The sequence below is a fragment of the Dromiciops gliroides genome, chromosome 2, assembly GCF_019393635.1.
Source record: "Dromiciops gliroides isolate mDroGli1 chromosome 2, mDroGli1.pri, whole genome shotgun sequence".
NCBI lineage: Eukaryota > Metazoa > Chordata > Mammalia > Microbiotheria > Microbiotheriidae > Dromiciops > Dromiciops gliroides.
Window position 1 is genome coordinate 555,256,966 of NC_057862.1, and position 12,972 is coordinate 555,269,937.

General features: G+C 36.2%; 1 pseudogene; it reads right to left on the bottom strand.

The window, feature by feature from the left end:
• Positions 1 to 255: 255 nt before the first annotated feature.
• On the bottom strand, positions 256 to 1,932 carry LOC122739297 (annotated as a pseudogene).
• Between the last annotated feature and the right edge of the window lie 11,040 nt (positions 1,933 to 12,972).

Genomic DNA, 12,972 nt, shown 5'->3' on the forward strand with positions numbered 1-12,972 from the left:
TCCCTTTTTCCTTCACTCAGATTTTTGGGCACTGGACTTAGTTAGGGACCCTAGATTCTAACACTAGATCTGACACTAATTAGCTAAGCAACCCTGGGAAAGTTATATTTCCTTTAGCAAATTTTAATTTTTTTGCAAAATGGACATAATAATTCTTGTATGGCCTGCCTCACATGGTTAGGGTTTTTTGTTTGTTTGGGGTTTTGTTGTTGTTGTTGTCAAATGTTAATTTATCTCAATAGTCTCTTTTGTATCTTAACTTGCTGGGCATTCCATAGCATCACTAGTGATGTCATCAATGACATCATGAGGATGCCTGACATCAGTGTTGCAGCCCAGACACCGGGCCGTTCCAAGGGTCTCTTTAATGATTCCAGAGAGCTCTTTTGCCAAGGATCTGTGCCTCATCTGTTGAGCAATGTTGATGATATCATTGAGACTGATGTTTCCACTGTGTTTAATATTTTTCTGCTTCTTTCTGTTCCAAGGAGGCTTCTTTATGGCCTTGATGGTCAAGGCTGAAAGCAGAAGGCACAACCTCAATCTGGGCCTGTCTGAATGGAAAGTTTCACTGTGATCCTCAGCCCTTTCCAGTCACCAGTTGCCTTGGCAATGTCGTCACCTACTTTTTTGGGAGACAAACCCAAGGGACCAATACTGGGAGTCAGAGCTGATGTGGCACCAACTTCAGCACCTATGAACTTCAAAAACATGGAAATTCATTAGGATCAAACTTGGGTGGAATGGCAGCAATGAAGATGGAGGCTTGGCCTGGACACTGCGGGGTGGCTGCCAGTGTTGGATGAAGCTGGAATCGGGCCGATTGAAAGAAGTTGCACCTTTGCCACGACGAGCTGGGAACCAAAAGCACAGGGTTGTTTTAAGCAAAGTGCATCTGTAAGCCTTGAAGAGCTGTATAAATGTGCATCATAATCATACACAATCTAAGTACCTCCTGCTCCACATTTATGAGTGATGTAAAATCCAGGTGTTAGCAGACCAATAATAATAATTGACATTTATATAGCTCTTACTGTGTGCCAGGCACATATAATTATCATTTCATTTGATCCTTACAAAAACCCTAAGAAGTAGGTTCTATTATGATCCTCATTTTTTTACAGATGAGGAAACTGAGACAAAGTGACTCTCCCATGGTCACACTGATAGTAAGTCCTGACCCCAGGCCTAGGGGCACTCTATCCACTCAGCCACCTAGTTGTCCCAGTAGCAGCAGAACGATTAAAGAATCAGCTCAGTTCCTACTTCATAGTTGGGGAGAAGGGAGGAGGTGGCATAAAATTCAAAGATTAATGCCTATATTTGTGGCCTGGAGTCATTAGAATAGCTAAATTAATTGCATACAAATATGCCCTGTTTTTAGAATTCAGAGAAATTCCAGAAATATTTGCATCCATATTGATTCATTGAGGGGAGAGGGGGATTGTTTTCAGTTTAAGGTGATAAAGTCTTAAGTACATGTAAAATGCAGAGATACTTCCCTAATCTTCCTTAAAGAGCCCCAACCATTTATGGCTATATGGTGGCTGACCTAACAGAAAACAACTCCCATTTGAACTGTCAATCTGACTATATTTGGAACTGTAACTAGCAGAGGGCAAAGTTTTGCCCAGAGCATTAACATGTCAAGTGGTGCATTTTTCCCCAGAATGGAGAGATGCAGGCAGTTACCCTCCTCAGAGTAACTACCATCTCCCAATCTCACCTCTCAGTATTCCAGAGGCACCGTGATCCCCAGCTGTCACCAGGGAATCCAACACTATGTCTACAGCCTGTCTTTCCCACCAAACCCTGAAAAGGGTAACATTCAGACCTCTCAGTGGACCTATCTTTGAGATGGAACTCTTCTTTCCACCAGCACACAGACCACCTCCAAGTGTAACTGTACAACTGATAGGACTCTCCTCCCATAGTTACCTGTCTTTCTAGCCCCGTTCTGAAACACCTACCCCTCACAGCCCCAGATGAATTTTCCTTGGGCACAATTTCACCTTGTGACACCTCTGGCTAAAATACTTTTGTAGGACATGTCTCCCAATCATTCTGCTTCAGTATGACAATTGACTAGCCTGAGCAAGGTCACAGGTGGAGTTGTTCTGAAAATTAGTTTAGAAACAGCCATAATTTCTTAACAGAAGTAGTATCACAGATTCCTGGATGAGTTTGGTGATTTTTCCCACTAGATTCCCTCTAAGTATTATGAATTCCACTCTCATATGCTCTTTTCCTAGATTTTTAACAACCATTCCCCTGGATCTATTCTCAATCTCCCTTTGGGAAGAGAATAGCAAATCTTATGCCCAATAGGGGAGAATCTTCACCTGGGACTGACCTATTCTATCAACTTCTAAGGAAACTGAAGAATACTGTGAGCTAATGTGGTGAGAGCATATCTTTTAAGGACAGGTAGGAGTGTCAATGGATAGAACATAGGATTTGGAGTCAGGAATACTTGAGGTCAAATCTTTCCTCAGTCACTCAGCTGTGTAACCTCGGGCAAGTCATTAAGCTCTCTGTGAGTCAGTTTCCAAATCTGTAAAATGGGAATCACAGCTACACCTACCTCTCAGGATTGTCATGAAGATAAATGCTTTATGTAAAGTGCCTTGGAAACTTTAAAATTCTATTTACAGCTACTCTTAGTAATTGTATTAAGTTTCTTCACTGCTTCAATAGATGTGTGATCTCATCGATTCATATACTCCTTCCAAGGGTACAAACCACACCTTATCCATACCTCATCCTATGCCATTGTTGCCTATGGGCTACTATAAATAGGACATTGATAGTGAATGTTTTTGGAGGCCATATATATATATATATATATATATATATATATATATATATATAATTAGTGTAACTAATGAACTGGAGTTATTCATTTGGCTCTCATTACATGGCTAGCTGAACTTTTTTTCTCATTATAGATTTACTGAATGATATTCATTACATAATTTCTGGCCCAGAAATCAAGGTCAGCAATAATTGCCTTCGGCTCACTATTAGTCTTTCCATTACCCTTTGGGTCACTCCCAATTGTGGTGTTCTATGATTGACCACCAGATACGACTACTGGGAGAATATATTTCAACACTTCCATAGATCTTTGTTCGCATTGTGGAAGGAAGATCATCACCTAATACAATACAGGTGAAAGTTCACATATCCAACATATTCCTCCTCCATTCTTTTCTAGAAAACCTTGACAGAAAATCTTTTCTATTAGCCCAAAGAATGGTTTATACAAGAAGATGATTTTCTTCAGCAAATAACATCTTTAGAGTAATGCAACTGACCCAAAGGTATAGAGAATAGAAAACTTAGCCATATCTACTGCTCAATGATTTTGTAAAAGTGGGGGGGGGGGAAACTTGGTAGAATAAAATGAAACAAAGTCTTTCCTCAAGTGTTTTATATATCTATATCCATATCATACAGTATTCCATACCACATGCAACCAGGCAGTAAATTTAATAACTCACTTAGTATAGATATCAAATGAGGTAGATATATGTTCACCAAAAGGGTTCAACAATGTCATGGAGGATATCCTGAATGAAATTAAAATGTAAAAATTAAGGACTGGGGACAGCTAGGTGGCGCAGTGGATAGAGCATGGGTCCTGGATTCAGGAGAACCTGAGTTCATATCTGGCCTCAGACACTTGACACTTACTAGCTATGTGATCCTGGGCAAGTCATTTAACCCTCATTGCCCCACAAAAAAAAAAAAAAAATGATGGCGGAGTTTTCCAGACATTTTTTAGATATGCTGGCTTTCTCAAAAATATCTATACAGAGTTTATGTGCACATACATATATGTAGATATATGTGTATATATGTATGTATATATGTTTGTATATAAGAGATCAGCCTAGCAATCTATCTATGGTAGAAAAACAAAATGGATGTTGTTAGGTTATGATTTTGGACTGGATGGGCTGATCATTAGCAAGTTCAACTGGAACATCCAGACTAGGTTAAGATTATGAAACTCAAGTAAAAGTCATTAGAATTTGTAGACAACAAAGATTTTCATTTTCAAAAGGAATCAAGTATTTATTAGAGACAGCTAAGTGGCAAGTAGATAAAACATCAGCCCTGCAGTCAGGAGGACCTGAGTTCAAATGTGATCTCAGACACTTACCAGCTGTGTGATCCTGGGCAATTCACTTAACATCAATTGCCTCCTCCACAAAAAACAAAATAAAATAAACATTATTAACTGTCTCCTATGTACCAAGCATTATGCTAAGTGCTGGAGATACAAAGTAAAACTGGAACAGTTCCCATTTCCAAGAACCTTATGACCTAATGCATATACATGGGAGGGGGAATCAGAAAAAGCTTGATGTAGAGGTAGAGCTTGACTATGCCTTAAAGGAAACTCAAGATTCTAAGACACAAAAGTAGGAAGCAGTACATTCCAAGCATGGTAGACCCTCAATGCAAAAGTATAGAAACAGGAAATGAGAGAACCATATGTAAAGAACATTGAAGCGGCCAATATTTGTCTGAACAATAATGTGCTAGACAAAAAAAATGTGCAAAATAGAACTCATCTTTCTCCCTAAACCCTCCCCTCGCCCCAATTTATCTGTTGCTATTAAGGGCATATATACTTTCCAGGGATGTACATATGGATGAAGACCTTGACACACTCATTGCCAGAGTTATCTCAGAGTTTGGGAGGGTCTGAAAAGAAGTATGGGAGAGAAGAGGTATTAGGCTGCAAAATGTTGCTCACCATCTTCCTTCCACTTTCATCTTGACTTGTAGCCTCTTCAAGTTAGTTTACCATCAGTTTGGTAGTTGACCTTGGTGCTGTTTTCATCCCCATTGAAGGCATTTGACTAGATCATGGAAAACATCACACTAAAAATTAGCATGCTAGGTAGAACAATTAATGGATTGCCAGGCCTGGTGTTAGGAAGATCTGAGTTCAAATTTGACCTCAGCCACTTATTAGCTATGTGACCCTGGAGAAATCATTTACCTCTGCCTTAGTTTCTTCAACTATAAAACATGGATAGTAACAGCCCCTTTCTCAAAGGATTGCTAAGGGATTCAAATGAGTTAATATTTGTAAAAAAAAAAAGTCCTTATCACAGTGCCTGGCACATAGTAGATGCTATATGAATGCTTCTTCCCTTCTCTGTGATTCCCTCTAATTGTCACTGTGTGTATATGTCTTCTACAAGCATTATTGTTTCATGTTGTCTACTGCCATTAAAATGTGAATACTTTGAGGACAGAGACCAATTAAAAAAGTTTGTCACCATTGTTTAGTACAGTGCCTGGTAACTAGTAAATATTTAATAAATGCTTATTGGTTGAGTGAATAAGTGAAGGACAGTAATATGTAATAAGTTTAGAAAGGTAGTGTGGGGACAAAATGTGATATACTAGACTTTTACTTCCCACAAAATAAACTTCTTAGAAGAAATGTCAAGATGAATCAGCAGGAGGAAGGATTCTAACTTTGGTATGGGAGGAAATGGTTTCAAATATGATCTCTGACTTATCACCCTGTGACCTATGCCAGGTCTGAATTTCCTTCTTTGTAAAATGTGTGGTTTAGACTCTGAGGTTTCTTCTATCCCTAGCCCAATAAATCTATTACTCCCAGGAGGAACAGCAAGGTCTTTTTCAGCAGTGATTAATGAATATTATCACAGGCACTTTTCTTTCATTCATAAAGGTCACAAAATCATTATTGTTTCATTTCTTCATGAACTTTTTGCTCCTATGGGAATAGATTTACTTTGAAGGCAATAGGAGGTTTGCATTGTCTGGATGAATTCTCTCTAAAGGTTTAGGAAAACCTAACAAGCTTAGCATTATCCATGATTCTCTCTATTCTCTCCACTCATCAGTCATCTTTTTCCAACACAGTCTACCATGTGTCTTTTTTTCCCTTTTGATATGTCCTTGATTCTATAGAACTTTGTTTGCTCTGGTTGATTTTCAGCAAGAAATATTAATGGGACACTATTTTTCTCTTCAACTCTAAATAAAATCCAGGGTTTTTAAGAGGGCAGTGGTGAAGAAGTAAAAAACACTTTATTTTTTAAATCAAGTCTGACTTTAGCCCATCATGGTGTGAGGTTTGCATCAGATTACTTTAAGAAAGCATAACAATGCCCTTGCTTCCCCCCAAAGACCATCATATTTCTTAATATGGCAAAGAAGAAAATGGAAATAACAGCTTTCTTTCCTCTATGGGTTGAGGAGGCGCCAGTATGCTATCTGGGAACAGCAGGAAGCAGTGCTCTCCGGTGATCTGGGGACGGTTTCAGTTGTTTGGTAAGCTTTCTTCATAATGGCAGTCTTGTTATTGTTATATATTTTTCTTAGCTCATCAAAGACTTGCTCCTTGTTTCCCTTGTCCTTGAAGCTGGTGTTTAAAGGTTATTATTAGCTCATTAATCCTTTATCTCCCAATCCCTCAGATTCCCCAGCCTCTGATCAAATCGCCTTTGCTGCTTTGCTGTATTTTTCCTAAACCAAGAATGTTCATTTGTCCCTGCTCTAGTGAAGGTCAGTTTTTCCAAGTATGATTTTAATGTCTTCCTTATGAGTATTAAATTTTCACATATAATATCTAAAATTAATATGATGCCACTTTCAGGAGAGTTGCACACTTTAAAAATCTCATCCCATTAATACATACTATGTACTCATGAAACCAGTTTTGACCTTATTTTATAATCAGGGAAAACAAGACCCTTGAGAAATAATGACATGATCAAGATTACCCAGTGAATAAGGAACCACATTGCTAAGTGAATGAAGCAGTGGAATGACTCAGAAAGTGCGTTATCTAAGACAGTAATGAAAGGCAGAGGACGATTTCCCTTAAGCTTCTGCTATCATGATGTAGAAATTGTTCTAAAATTATATTATTGTTGTGTCTATACAGAAAATCATTGTGGTGACTTTGAGAGTCAACTTCATTGGTTGCATATAAGCCAAGTTATCAGTAAATCAGTTAAATCAAACCAATTCTTTGTCTAATCCATCCTGAGAGTTTCTCTCCCTGAGCTGACCCCAAAGGTGGATCTTTGACTAGATATATCCTCATCCCTCTACTCATCCATTGATATGCTGAACTGTCTAGTAGAATAAAAGCTCCAAGATAGCAGGAGCTAGGGGTTTTTTGTTTGTTTGTTTTACTTTTTAAATTATATCCTCATGATACGGTCAACAGTAAGAGGAATGCAATAGCCTCCAAAGAATCAAAATTGAAAATTACACAGAGGCCAATGGAAAGGCCCATGGTAAATGGGTCTAGAGGCTACAATATATAATTAACGAGGAACTCTGAAGAATAAAAGGAGTAAAAAATATCACAGAATTGTATTATAGGGAGAGAACATGTACTAGTAATGATGGTAAGGAATGATGGATGGACATCCAAAGGATTGTCTTGATACCCTTTCAAATCTGGAGAAACTGACAAAGGCCTTTGGTAGGTTACATGGACCTCCACAGTGAGCCTATCAAAGTACTTGTAGGTAAAGGAGGTTCTCATAAGTAGTTTACTAAATTTAATTTATTTTTATACCTTCTATCTGCCTACTCTTCCTAAGAAGTTTATTATAAGGTTATGTATACCAACTTGTTGTTCAATTGCTTTTCAGTCATGTCTGACTCTTAATGACCATATTTAGGGGTTTCTTGGCAAAGATAATAGAGTGGTTTGCTTCTGCCTTCTTCAGCTCATTTTACAAATAAGGAAGCTGAGTCAAACAGGGTTAAGTGACTTGCCCAGGGTCACATAGCTAGTAAATGTCTGAGGCCAGATTTGAACTCAAGAAGATGTCTTACTGACTCCAGGCAAGGTGCTCTATTCACTGTGATATCTAGATTTCTTGTAGCCCAACTAGTCAATATTTTATGAATGAGCCCTGGAAGCAGTCCTTTAAATTACATCAATATTTGAAGAATCATGATTTCAGTGGTGTGGATACTCCCTCCAATGATACATCTCACAACTTATTTACATATATACTGTCCATTATTATCGGATTTTAGAAGTCGAGCTGAAAGATACCTCAGTGTTTGAATCCAGAATAGAATAATCCTGTCCTTAATTAATATTCTTGTAAGTATTATTATCTCTACTGAACTGCCAAGAAAACTGAAGATTAGAAAAGTCTCAAGAGTTAGATCATATAAGGAATATGTATCTAAAACTATCTGCAAGCATTACCTGTAATGCAATCAGGGGTGAAGCAAGAATTCCTTTTATTACCTATGTGATTCAATATTTTACTAGAAATCTCAGCTACAGCAATAAGAAAAGAAAAATAAATTAAAGGAATTAGAATAGGTAATGAGAAAACAAAACTATCACTTTTTGCAGATGATATATTAAACTTATAAAATCCAAAAGAATCAACTAAAAAACTACTTGAAATTATAGCAAATCAACTAAAAAATTACTTGAAACTTTAGCAAAGTTGCAGCATACAAAATAAACCCACAAAAATTATCACCCTTGCTATATTTAACCAACAAAGTTCAGCAGCAATAGAAAGAGAATTTCAATTTAAAATAATTGTAAACAATATAAAATATGTAGTCTACCTGCCAAGACAAACCCAGGAACTATATGAACAGAACTATAATACACTTTTCACACAAATAAAGTCAGATCTAAACAGCTGGAAAAATATTAATTGTTCATTGTTAGGCTGAGCCAATATAATAAAAATGACAATCCTACCTAAGTTAATTATTTTATTTAGTGCCTTTCCAATCAAACAGTCAAAAATATTTTATAGATCTAAAAAAAATAATAACAAAATTTACCTTGAAGAACAAAAGCTCAAAAACATCAAGGGAATCAATGAAAAGAAATGTAAAAGAAGGTGGTCTAGCAGTACCAGATCTCAAAATGTTTTATAAAATGGTAATTATCAAAACAATTGGATACTGGATAAGAAATACAGAGGTGGATCAGTGGAATAGAATAGATACAAATTACACTATAGTAAATGACTATAGTAATCTAGTATATGATAAACCCAAAGGTTCAATGTTTTGGAACAAAAACTCCTGATTTGACAAAAACTGCTGTGAAAGCTGGAAAATACTATGGTGGAAACTAGGTATGGAACAACATCCCAAACCATATATTAAAATAAACTCAAAATGGGTACATGATTTGCACTTAAAGGGTGATCACATAAGTAAATTTAATTTATCTATCAGATTTATGGACAAAGGAAGAATTTTGAATCAAATAAAGAGAGCATTACAAAATGCAAACTTACTAATTTTGACTACACAAAATGACAAAAGCTTTTGCACAAACAAAACTAATATAACCAGAATTATAAGGAAAGCAGAAAACTGGGAAAGAAATTTTGAAACAAGTATCTGATAAAGGCCTTTTTTCTCAAATATATAGAGAACTGAGTTAAATTTATAAAAATATAAGTCATTATCCAAATTGTAAATGTTCAAAGGATATGAACAGACAGTTTTCAAACAAAAAAATAAAGCTACCTATAGTCATATGAAAAAATGCTCTAAATCACTATTGATCAGAAAAATGTAAATTAAAAGAACTCTGAGGTATCACCTCACACCTATCAGAGTGGAAAATATAACAAAAGAGGAAAATATTGCATGTTGGAGGGGATGTGGGAAAACTGGGACATTAATCTACTGTTGGAATTGTGAATGGATCCAACCATTCTGGAGAGCAATTTGGAACTATGCCCAAAGGGCTATAAAACTATGAATACCCTTTGATCCAACAATCCACTGCTAGGTTTATATCCCAAAGAATCCCCAAAAAGATAAAAGTATTCCCATTTGTACAAAAATATTTGTAGCTGCTCTTTTTTGTGGTGGCTAAGAATTGGAAATCAAAAGAATGCTCATCTATTGGGGAGGGCTAAATAAGCTAAATAAGATGATTTCAGAAAGGCCTGGAAAGACTTGAATGAATTGATGTATAGTGAAATGAGCAGGACCAGGAGAACATTGTGCACAGTAACAGCAATATTGTTTGATGAAGAATTGTGAATGACAATTATTCTCAGCAATACAATGATCCAAGACAATCCCAGAGGAGTAATAATAAAGCATACTATGCACCGCCAAAGAAAGAACTGATACCAATTGAACACAGACTAAAGCATGCTACTTTTCACTTTCTTTCATTTTTTTCTTTTATTCAAGTTTTCTTTTAGAAAATGACTAATATGGTAATGTTTTACATGATGGCACATGTATAAATTATATCTGATTGCTTACCACCTCAGGGGGGAGGCAAGAAGGGATTGAATTTGGAACTCAAAACTTTAAATAAAATTATTTTTTAATAAAAAACAAATCCAATTGCAATAAAAAATAGGTTACAGATCTAGGTTTAGGAAAAAACAACCTTACAGGTTATCTTGTCCAATCTCATTTTATTGCTAAGGAAAATAGGTCTCAAAAGGTTTAGTAACCTGCCCAAGGTAACACAGGTTAATTTGTAGAGTCAAGTTACAAGCCCTGTGACTCCAAATTCAATGCAGCTAGTATCAGAGGCATGGCTTGATACCAGGTCTTCTAAGTATAATGTTTTTCCACTCCATTTTGCTCTTATTATAGTGGTCACAAGAAAATAAGAATAGCCATACTAAGTCAGACATATACAACCAGTTTCTGACAATGGTACCAAGAGAAAATTTGTGTGACAGTATTGGAGGAAAATTATTGGATCAAAAGTTAAGAGCTGCCAGATACCTTAATGGTCTTTTAGTTCATCCCCTTCATTTTATAGATGAAGAACTGAGGCCAACTGAGGTTAAATAACTTACCTGTGGTCACACAATTAGACAATGGCATAGCCAAAATAGCCAAAATTCAAACCAATTCCTCTGATTCCATGTCCAGGTCTCTTTACATGATATCATTTTACCTGTAAAAAAATTAAAAAGTGAAAAAAAATTAAAGTTGATTCAAAGTTTAAAGCCTGAGTGACCAGTCTAAATGTTGGTGGCATTAAATGGGACAAGTAAGTTTTGGGGAGAAAGATGATGAGCTGTTTTGGAAAAAGATCATAATAAGATCATAGATTTGAGCTAAAAGTCATCTAGTGTAGATGTATCAAATACATGGCTGCACAATTCCAGAGTGCTCTCTGTACCAGAATAAAATGTCATTGGGAAATATTCAATAAAATTAATAAAAATACAAGAGAGTGTAGGCAATGTTAATATGTAGTTATCTAAGTCAATAAGCTTCCTGTAGTGATCCTTACCTATGGTTTAGTGGTGCAGTTTCTATTTGAATTTGACACCAGTGATCTAGGCCAATTCTTCCATTTTGTAAATGAGGAAATTGAGGCCCAAGGAGGCAAAGTGATTTCACCTAGGTCATGCAGGTAGTAAGTGGCAAAGCTGGGTTGTGGACCCAGACCATATGACTCCAAATCCAGCATGCTTGATACCTTCTTTACCCATTGTCTTTACTTTTTCTTCTTTCACTTTCTTCTCAAATCTTTGAAATTTGGCTTCCAACCTCATCATTCAATTGAAATTCCCCTCTACAAAGAAACCAATGGTGTGTTTCTCTCTCTTTTTTTATTTTAAAATAATCTTTATTTCTGAATATCTCCAGTACCCTTCTCCAGGAAGCAATCCTTATAAGAAAGCATAAAAAAGAAAGAAAACCAAACTAGTGGAGCAAAACCAATACATCAGCTATCTATCCATGTGTGCAATGTTCCATAGATTTCTGTGTCTGCAAAGAAGGGAGGATGGTATATTTCCTCAATGAGTCTAAACTTGATCATGACAATTACACAGCATTCACTCTTGATTATTTGTTCTTTCTGTTTATGTTTTTATTACCATGATTTATATTATGCAGTAGCTATTGCTTTTTTCTTGATTCTGCTTACTTCACTCTGCATCAGCTCATATGTCTTCACATGCTTCTCTGAATTCTTCATACTCATCACTTATTAAAATTGACAAGCATTTATTTTTTTCTCCCTCTCACCTCTCCCTACCCACAGAAAGGAAAGAAGGAAGGAAGGAAGGGTCCCTGTATTATGTAATAATAATCAAGCAAAAGAAGTTCCCTCATTGACCACATCCAGAAATATGTTTCTTATTATGCTATTAGTCCATGAACTCTGTCATAAAGTGAGCAGCGTTTTTCTTCCTCAGTCTTCTGGAATCATGGCTGATTATTTCATTGATCAGAATTTTAAAGTCTTTCAGAGTCTTTCATATTTTTTGCAACACAGATATTATATAGCATTTACTATTCTTCTGATTCTGCTCACTTCAATCAGCATCAGGTCATCTAAATCTGATGAAATCACTTTCTTTATCTCTTATGGCACAATTGTATTTCATTACAATAACATGCCATAATTTGTCCAGCTGTTCCCTAATTGATGATCACTCTCCAGAATTTCCAATTATTGCTACCACAAAAGAGCTTCTATAAATATTATCAATATTTTTCTTCTCCCTTCCCTTCTCCTATCTTCTCTCTCTTTTGAGATGGCCTCATGAATTTAACTGTCATCTCTATGCTAATAACTTCAATATCTATGCATCCAGCCCTCATCTCTCTCTGGAACCACATCCCCTGAATCATCAACTGACCAGTTTTGATGTCATGGAGATATTTCCAACTTAGCATAGCACTGTCCCTTTCTTGTATGGACATTTTATTTGCTATTAAGGACATAAAAAAGAATATTTTCTCTGAAACACAGAAAATAATATGAAGAAATATAACAATGCTAAGGACTTCAGAGAAATCAGTAACTCAGGAAAAGTTTTGAGAGGAAATAGGTGGAAACAGTTCAGAAGCCAAAGTACTGAATGATGTTCAAGATGGGATGTTGTATTCTTTCCCAGCAGCAAATTTGAATATAGCTATTTTCAATCATTATTGCTAGGAACCTCTGAATTAAAGATTGTTTTA